Here is a 10,562-nt window from a genome sequence, read left to right on the forward strand (position 1 = left end):
TGTGTATTTCACTTATAAATTTTGAATTTAGAAGTAAATTTTTGTATTTGAAATTTATATGAGCATTTTATTATAACCCCAGTATATAGCTATTAAAGATTGCATTTTATTTTTGTTTAGGTAGAAACATAGAGTGATAATTGTGACGTTTCCCACAAATAAATCAGAATCAGGGAAATACTTAGATTTGAAATAGCAGGAGTGATGCCCTTTAATTAAGATTACCTCACACCTATTTTTAATGAACTTAGACTGATTGTTTTCTTGACTGTTCAGTTATTTAAGGGCTCACTCTTACCTTTAGAGTATTCAGTCGTTTAGTATTTGTGATGAAGGGTCAGGTGTCTGGCTGTAGTGAGGTAAGTAACAACCAGGTACTTGAACGAACTGTGCCCTAAGTACAAAGGGTGTCCCAGACCCAGGAATAAAAGGGTCTCTTGTACTAGCAAGTACAAATGGTAAGTGTAGTAACCAGATACTTGGCAATTTGGGTTAACAAATATTAATGGTGTCCAGACACAGATCTTTGACTATTTCGTGCACCAAGTATTAATGGTATCCAGACCCAGATATTCTGCCCACTTCGTCACAAGTATGAATGGTGCCCAGACCCGGGATATTTGGCATTTTATGTACCAAGTATCAATGATCCCCAGAAACCAGGGAGGAAAACAAATCACATTATCACTCTAGCTTATACTGGTGGTGTTAGGAATATATTTTGTTAGAAGAGTGAAGTGACCATATATTTATTTGTTTTTGCATTTTATTGTAAGAATTGTATTTGAGAAAAATGGCTCCATTCGATATTCAGGAATTTTTAGCAGCCCCTTCCATCCAAGTGTTGTCTGAAACTACTCTGACTAAGGCACAGTGGAGTGCTCTAGCAGTAGCATGTGGTTGTCATGTGTCTAGTAGCATGATAAAAGCACAAATCAAATCATTGTCATCAAAGCATTGATAGACTGGTAGAATAACTGATGATGATGAGTTAGAACTAGCTCAAGAGTTGTTGAATGTAGCAAGTAGAAAAGAAAGAGGAAAGTGATACAGAGTTAGAACTCAGACGCATAGAAGCAGAAGAAAGTTTGATTAAGCTGAAAATACAGGCTGAAAGAGAGAGAATACAAGCTGAAAAAGACAGAATAGACAGGTAAAAACAAGAAAGAAGAGAAAGAGAAGAAGAAAAAGTAGCAGAAGATGAAAGGCAAAGGATAAAAGAGGAAAGAGAAATTGCAAGACATGAAAGGGAGATGGAATTGATAAGAGCTAGATCCACATTACTTGCAACACCGTCTAACCCTAACCATGGTAATCAAGACCCTGCATTTGATGTAGTAAGAGTGCAGAAGTTAATCCCTAAGTTTACTGAAGAGGCTCCAGATGAGTTCTTTGATCACTTTGAGAAAGTGGCTTCAGGTATGGGATGGCCAGAGATAAATGGTCAGTTTTGCTACAAAGCGTCTTGATTGGTAAAGGGAGAAGTGCTTATCTAGCCTTAACAGCTGATCAGTGTAAAGACTACAAAGTGCTCAAACATAATGTGCTACAAGTATACCAGTTGACCCCAGAGTACTACAATGAAAGATTCAGAAACTTAAGAAAGGATGAAAAAGTAACTTTCTTGGATTACGGTTATAAAGTGAGAAGGTGTTTTAAAAGATTTGTTGAAGGCAGCTAAAGTTACAACTTTTGAAGAGTTAGAAGAGTTAGTTGTTTTAGAGCAATATTTTAAAGGTATTCCTGAGCATATAAGAGCCTATTTGAGAGAGAGAGAGGTTAAAAAACTTGACAAAGCTGCTACACTGAGTGAAGACTACAATATAATTAGTAGCAGGCGTAATTATAATGTCAAGTACCAGAATCAACCACGCCCAGGTTTTAAGTCTCATCCAGGTTTCAGGAACAATTTTATAAGTGGGAAACCTACAAGTAATAATACTCCTCAGCAAGCTAATGTGAAATCCTCATCTAATTTTTGCAAGACAGTTGCAAAAGCCTAATGTTGTCTGCTTCAAGTGTGGAAGAGCAGGACACTTCAGTCAGGAGTGTTATTGGAATTATCAGCAGTCCAAGCATGTTGGTCAAATAGTAAGAGGTGACCATGTCAAACAGACTGTTAAGAACAATGTGGGGAAGAATCCGACTATGGGGAGAACTGAAACTAAACAAGCTGAGTGTTTAGCAACCAGTGGTAATGTAACTTCAAGCAGTGAGTGGCTGAGCAGTTTGGAGGCTTTTAAGCCATATAGTTATGAGGGTACACTGGCAACTCAAGAAGAGAGTGTGCAGGTACCAGTCAAGATTTTACGTGATACAGGGAGCAACCATAGTGTGGTGTTACGTGGTGCTCACCCAATGTTGGAGAAGAATCTCACTGGAGATTCAGTTATTTTGAAGGGTATAGGAGGAGAGGAAGTAACTCCTATATGCCGCTTACACCTGTCCTGTGAATTGGTGACAGGGAGTGTTGATTTTGCTGTGAAGGACTCACTGGCTGTAGAAGGTGTACATGTTCTGTTAGGAAATGAAGTTGGTGGTGTTCCATTTGTTCCTTGTCCTGTAGTGACAGACAAACCGTTGAGGATTAGTCCTACGGTAGAGTTGGAGAAGAATAACCCCCACCTGTTCCTTAGTTGTGTAACTACCAGAAGTATGAGGAGAATTACGACTGTTGGTGAAGAAACTGAAGATTTGCACGCCCAAGATGGATCAAGTGAAGGATCTTTGAACTTAGAACAATTGTTCCAGGGGAGTGATGCCTCCCGTGGAGCTGACCGAGAAGAGATTTCCCAAGAAAATGAAGAATCTGTTGTTCCTGAAGAGACTCCGAATAGTCAAGGTGTTCCTGAAGATAGTCGGGAAATTGCAGTAGCTGAGGTAGCAGATATTGATAGTTCAACTATTGAAGTTGGACAGGTAACAAAGAGAAGCTAATGGACTTGCAGAAGAGGGATGCATCGTTAGCTGATTTGTTCTTCATAGTTGTTGATCAGGAAGAGATGCAACAAACTCCTACCTATTATTATCTGAAGGAAGGTTTGCTAATGAGGAAGTATAAACCTTCAGATATACTCAGAAATGCTGAATGGGGCGAATATCATCAGATTTTGATTCCATGGCCATTGAGAAAGCAAGTGGCAGCGGTAGCTCATGAATCTGGACATATGGGAGTCAGGAAGACTATGGAGAAGATCATGAGATATTTTTTCTGGCCTGGACTTCATAAAGATGTTAGCAGGTTCTGTCGAGAGTGTCGTACCTGCCAGATCGCTGGAAAACCTAATGAAACCATTCAGAAAGCCCCCCCTACAACTTATAGAAGTTAGAGGAGAACCCTTTAACAAGGTGATTATAGATATGGTTGGACCGCTTCCGAAGGCGAAGAAAGGAAATGATTATCTGTTGACATTAATGTGTCCTGTTACCAGATATCCTGAAGCGATCCCTGTCAGAAACATATCTGCCAAGATAGTTGCTGAGAAACTATTGGAGTTTTTCTCAAAGTTTGGTATACCAGAAATTGTACAAAGTGATAGAGGAACGAACTTTACTTCCAAGTTATTCCAGGATGTGATGAACTTATTAGGGGTGAAACAACAGTTATCAACCGCTTATCACCCAGAAACTCAAGGTGCCTTGGAAAGGTTCCACCAGACATTGAAAAGTATGCTGACAAAGTATTGTTCTGAGTCAGGAAGAGAATGGGATGTTGGTTTACCCTTAATGTTATTTGAAGTTAGGATTGCTTATCAAGAAAGCATGGGATGTTCACCCAATGAGATGATTTTTGGAAGAGAAGTGAGAGGACCTTTGAAGATTCTTGCCGAAAATTGGGTAGAAAATAAAGAGGAAATCCAAGGAGAGTATGTGAAGAACTTAAGGAAAAGGTTGGAAGAGATTAGAAAATTCTCTTTAGAAAATCTGAAAATGGGTCAAGAGAAAAGGAAAAGGAACTATGACAGAAAGACTAAGCTAAGAAGTTTTAGTGTTGGTCAACAAGTGTTAGTGTTTCTGCCAGTCAAGAGATTTCCCCTTACAAATAAATTTCAAGGTCCCTACAGGATAATTGAGAAGTTAAGTGATAGAACTTATGTGATTGAAACACCAGAAAGAAGAAAACGACAGAGGAAGATACATGTGAACCTTTTGAAACCTTACTTCTCAGAAACTAGAACTGAAACTGTGTCAATAATACAGACAACTTCATCTACAGAAGACGATGACGGCTATGAATTGGGAGCTGAAAGCAAGATGAATAATTCTTCAATTTTGGAAAATTTGGAGGATAAACTGAAACATCTTAATGTTGAACAAGGTGAGGAATTGAGTGAAGTGATTAGAAGCTTCACAGAGATTTTTGCAGATGTACCCAGACGTACTAATCTGACCAAACATGAAATCAAGATCAAGGAAGATGGAAAATCGTTCAAACAAAGAGCTTATCGCTTATCACCTTATCATCGAGATGTTCTGAAGAAAGAAGTTCAGTATTTGCTGCAACATGGATTAGCAGAACCCAGTTCAAGTCACTTCAGTTCTCCATGTGTGTTAGTGAAGAAACCTGATGGCTCCTTTAGGATGTGTACTGATTATAGGAAACTGAATTCCATTAGTATGGCTGACAATTATCCCTTGCCTCTTATAGATCAGTTACTTAACAATATTGGGCAAGCCAAGTTTGTTTCCAAGATAGACTTATTGAAGGGATATTATCAGATACCCTTAGATGAAAATGCAAAGTTGCTGTCAGCTTTTATTACTCCTTTTGGATTGTATCAGTATACTGTATTGCCATTTGGTCTGATGAATGCACCAGCCACATTTCAACGAGTGATGGATCAACTGCTAGGATCTATAGAAGGAGTAGGTGTATACCTTGATGACATAGTCATTTACTCTACAACGTGGGAAGAACATCTGCAGATCCTGAAGAAAGTTTTCAAGAAACTACAAGAGGCAGGACTAACAGTCAACCTAGAGAAGAGTGAGTTTGGGAAGGCGACTGTTCAGTACCTTGGGTTTGAAGTTGGAAAAGGCCTACTCGCTCCGGTGAATGCTAATGTGGAAGGTATCCGTAAGGCTAACCCCCCTACTACTAGGAAGTAACTACAAAGATTTTTGGGCATGGCTGGATTCTATCATCGTTTCTGTCCAAATTTCTCAGCCGTAGTAGCTCCCTTGACAGACTTAACTAGTCCCAAAGCTAAGTTTGTTTGGACTCCAGAATGTCAAGAATCCTTTGAGAAGGTAAAAGCCATTTTAACTTCAAGACCAGTGCTTCAAGCTCCAGACTTTAATAAGAAATTTGTGATACAAGTTGATGACTCTGATTGTGGAATTGGAGCTGTTCTGCTTCAAGAAGATGAAAATAACCTTCTACACCCTGTGTGTTTCCTGTCTTCGAAACTGAAAAGGCATCAGAAAAACTATGCAATTATTGAAAAGGAAACTCTAGCCTTAATCACAGCATTGAAAAAGTTTGAAGTGTATGTGAACAGACCTAGGAATGAAGAAGTTTTAGTGTTGTCTGATTACAATCCCCTGTCATTCATACAGCGGATGAAAAACCATAATCATAGACTGACCAGGTGGTCTTTGTGCTTGCAACAGTATAATTTGAAGGTTGAGCACATATCTGGTAAGAACAATGTAGTTGCCGATTATTTATCCCATTGTGAATCGTTGGATTCAACTCCGGAATAACTAATCTTCTCGGGGGAGGAATCTTATAATGTAAGTTTGGAATGCAATTATAATTGTGGTAATATGATTAATTCACATCAGAACTTGTGTATCATGTTATGAAATGTTTGTTTCTGTGTTCAGATTTCCCAAATTTAAAGATAACATGCCTTAAGTGATCCAACTTTTTATCTTGAAGTAACGTAAGTGCTTATATGTGAGCCTCTGTGAAGAGGGTTGTATTCCCACTTTGAGAATGTCTTAGCTAAGCTGATTTCTTTATCGGCGCAAACAAATGTGAGACCAAATGTATGACGCATCGAGTCCTTTGAGAACATAGAGAGACTGCGTTGTCCGAGCAGAACTTGCTGTTTTTCACCCCTTTGAAAATAGATGCGTTAAGCTAGTTTTTTCTCATCGCGGTCGGGCCTGTGAAGGAACAAGAGAGCCTTATTCATAGCCATATGTGAACGCAGTCAAAGAGGCCCTGTATTAGCTATCCTTATAGAGATGACGTAATATGTTTTCGTCTTGAACTAGATACTAATCGCCCATACGTTTATGGGGTGAGAGAACCTTTTTCATTGTCTTTTGAGACTCGGCGGCGTGCGCTAGGGGGTGTAAGATTGCTCTCTCTCTCTCTCTCTCTCTCTCTCTCTCTCTCTCTCTCTCTCTCTCTCTCTCTCTCTCTCTCTCGGTTGCGAGGCTGTTTCAGTAACTTAACGTAACGAACTGGTCACTCATTTTTATATAATTCTTAGTAATATATGTGTTGTTTGTGGAATCTGAACATAGTATTATATCTATTGGTTTTTGTGAAGGCGCCACGAAAATAGTGAAAAAAGTGTAAAATTGTAACAGGACTTTTGATTGAAGTTGCAGCTGTGTATAAGGTATTTTTACAAATGTTTTGAAGTGCACTTCGAGGTTTTATCATTTCTAAACATTTATCTTTTGCTTTGTTCTTTTGACATATCCCATTTTTATATGCTTAATGTTTGTACTGTCAATGCTTTAATTGTTTTCATATTATGCATTATGTTTTTCTGCATTGTCTTTATTTTGTTTAATTAGTTTGAATAATATTCTATTGTGTAAATTTTGAATCTTACACTTGTGAATTAACTTGCATTTAATTAAATTTATTTTCAAATTTAATTATTGCTTTATGATTTAATTTAATTAATTTTCTTGATAAACTTTGATTTAATTTTGCTTAATAATTAATTCAAGAATTAATTAAACTTTTGTTTTCAAGTAATAACAATTTCCCTGAGATTGTGTATTTCACTTATAAATTTTGAATTTAGAAGTAAATTTTTGTATTTAAAATTTATATGAGCATTTTATTATAACCCCAGTATATAGCTATTAAAGATTGCATTTTATTTTTGTTTAGGTAGAAACATAGAGTGATAATTGTGACGTTTCCCACAAATAAATCAGAATCAGGGAAATAATTAGATTTGAAATAGCAGGAGTGATGCCCTTTAATTAAGATTACCTCACACCTATTTTTAATGAACTTAGACTGATTGTTTTCTTGACTGTTCAGTTATTTAAGGGCTCACTCTTACCTTTAGAGTATTCAGTCGTTTAGTATTTGTGATGAAGGGTCAGGTGCCTGGCTGTAGTGAGGTAAGTAACAACCAGGTACTTGAACGAACTGTGCCCTAAGTACAAAGGGTGTCCCAGACCCAGAAATAAAAGGGTCTCTTGTACTAGCAAGTACAAATGGTAAGTGTAGTAACCAGATACTTGGCAATTTGGGTTAACAAATATTAATGGTGTCCAGACACAGATCTTTGACTATTTCGTGCACCAAGTATTAATGGTATCCAGACCCAGATACTCTGCCCACTTCGTCACAATATATATATATATATATATATATATATATATATATATATATATTATATATATATATGATAGATAATATATATATATATATATATACATATATATATATATATATATATATATATATATATATATATATATATGTGTGTGTGTGTGTGTGTGTGTGTATGTATGTGTTTATGGTTGCTTACGTGTAATTGAAACGATTAGTTGGTCAAACGTCGTACTAAAACGGTTGGCGACAGAGTGTTCATAGCTCAAGAGATAAGAACTGGCTTATAGCTTAGTTTGTAATGTACATATCTCCCTTGCAGCCCAACTTAATGTGAGCGTGATGAAAAAAATAGACAAAAGAAAGAAACCGTATTAAAAGACGCGAACCGGAATCCGCAAGATGTTTTCATTAAACCTCAGGAATATCTGTGTCGAATCCAGAAAGCTTCTATACAAAGGAAGGACCTAATATCCTTTAACAAAGCTGACAAACAGAGCACAGAATGATGATATAACTATTGCGAATGATTATCGCAACGTCTACGCTCATCGAAACCAAATGCATAACATAAAGCATCATTTCTTGTGATTCTTATTTGCTTTGTCACAAGACCACTCTTGTGACAGGGTGAATTTCATTGCAACATCAAGTTCGAAGCATTGGTATACTAGGGATGAAAGCTGCGTCCATAAAAAATATTATAGTATCTGTAATTGTATCACTTGAGTGTGTGGTTTAAAGCGAGAGAATACGTCAGTCACAACAGTTACTATAGACAAAATTCCTGGTTTCATCAATCAACCTCCTAAAAGTGAAAAAAAAAACTCAGTTATCTAGGAATCTGCCATCGTGATTTTCCTTGAGGGCAGACGCCGAAGAACAGATAAACGAAATATCTTCCAATAGCAAGTTGGTCATTTACTGGGACATGTGTATCGAAAAGTTAAGTCTTATTATATGAAAAGGGCTGAGGAATTAGGCAGCTTTTATTCTCAATCCTTAGATACACCTTAAAAACTTTACGTTTTCATAAAAGTGGGATCTACGCACTATAAATCATACAAGGACCGTCAGAGTATTCCCAATAGTTTACCTGCGGTAATTGCATGAAAACACGACTAAATAAGATACACAAAGGTGACCTCAAGAGAACATTGTATAAATAGGGTAAAGATTTCTTAAGAGAGTGGCTTGGAAAACCTTCGTACGTTTGCCTCGAGTTTTTTTAATTTAGTACTTTACATATTACGAAGGAATCCGCCGCCTCTTCGGCGATGTAGTGGATGGTTTTGTGTACGACACACACACACACACACAGATTCCATACTGACCGACACAATTAATTCTTCGTAAAGGGCATTTCGGTGTTACGACTAAAAAAAAAATGTGTTGCGTAAAAATACCTATAAAAGATTTTAACAATTCAGCCTCACCGTTTTTCTAATTAAAAAAGTGAAATCAACTCGGGAATATTATATATATATATTTATATATATATATATATATATAGATATATAAATATATATATATATATATATACCGAAGTCCTTCCCTTCTGTAGCAAGAATAACTAGCATCACACGTTTCTTTAGAGCATTTTCCTAAATAAAAGAAGGAACAAGGAAGAAATTATCCAAGATAAGAGGAGCAACATAGATCCTAATCCGTGATCAATCATCATTAAGCTTTGTCCACGCAATTTGCAGCCTTATCTTTGGTATCGGGCTATCTCTCAAGAACTTACAAACAAGCAATTACACCGGAACATCAAACGGTTGTACTCGCCTGTAACACGCCCCTGTACTTACGGGCCAGTGAATGACAGGTACGTGAATAATATCAGCAAGAGAAATTAGATAAATCAAGCAAAGCCACATATGTAAACTGTAAAAAATAATCACGAGAGAGAGAGAGAGAGAGAGAGAGAGAGAGAGAGAGAGAGAATAAATTTTCTGAAAACTAAAAGAAGCTGTTATGTATCTTTTTTGTGTGTTTTACATTCGTTTCGTTCATTTGGAGCTGATGTTGATTTTTAATCTGTTGAGTCTTTTAAGTTACTGAGCAGAACCTGGCCATTTGCAAAGCTTCTGAGATGGGAAGTCAAAATTTATTGCAAAAATACAGACGAATGTTGTCCAATTCTCTGTGCCCACAACTCCTCAAATATTTTGGCCATCTTGAAGTATAATGAAACGAAACTCTTCGCTTGCATGTACTGCATAAAGTGTGAATATCTGATCTAACCAAGTCTTAACTAGAAGAATTTGAAATTTGAAAATGCTGCTCGTATGCTGAAGTAACTTCTGTTCTGAAGAAAGTCCACGACTATCTTTTAACTGGATTATGTGAGGCTTCTTAGAACCTTATGATCTTTCTCTAGCAAAAAAAAAAAAAAAAAATAAATAAATAAATAAATAAAAAATTCATTAAAAAAAATAATCCCGGAGTAACTAGGGATCACTAAGGCATGATGTTGCGAACGCCCCGAAGAACATAATGTTATCTTGATCTGCCAAATCTGTTCAGTTGTTCAAAACGTATGTCTTAAAAGTTGAGAGACCTTATGACCTTCCCTAAGCAAAAGTACCAGTTTTCAATTTGTTTATATTAAAATCGATATCTTGAAACACACAATACTTACAAAGAAAGGAGCAATCGCAATTAAAATATTCTAAATCAGCATCCAGACCCTGAACCATCCAAAAGCTAATCAACTAACACCTCAAGAAATATTCCCTTATATTCACTAATTGATTCAACTTCTTTAGCGGAAGTAACAAACATTGGTATATAGGAAACTTTTTGGTTTTTATAATTTTAAGACGAAAGTCGACCTCTACTACGTTCATGAGTTTCGTTTATGTGGTGGTACTGAATATGAAATACCGAGTGGTTAGAATTTCTCTAAATGAAAGTGTAATATGTGTGAGAATGTGGAAACGGGGGAGTGACTGGTTTAGTATTAAATAAATCTCAAACCAGCGTTACTGCCTTTAGAGCAATTTTTTTAACAGGATGAGAG

At 36.7% G+C, this 10,562-nt stretch overlaps 1 protein-coding gene across 1 annotated transcript in view; it reads right to left on the reverse strand.

The window, feature by feature from the left end:
• LOC135214887 (mitochondrial potassium channel ATP-binding subunit-like) overlaps positions 1 to 10,562 on the reverse strand; it is a 109,099-nt gene that overhangs the window by 60,066 nt on the left and 38,471 nt on the right. The gene's annotated exons all lie outside the window — the stretch shown is intronic.

Source organism: Macrobrachium nipponense, chromosome 46, assembly GCF_015104395.2.
Source record: "Macrobrachium nipponense isolate FS-2020 chromosome 46, ASM1510439v2, whole genome shotgun sequence".
In the NCBI taxonomy this organism is placed as follows: Eukaryota; Metazoa; Arthropoda; class Malacostraca; order Decapoda; family Palaemonidae; genus Macrobrachium; species Macrobrachium nipponense.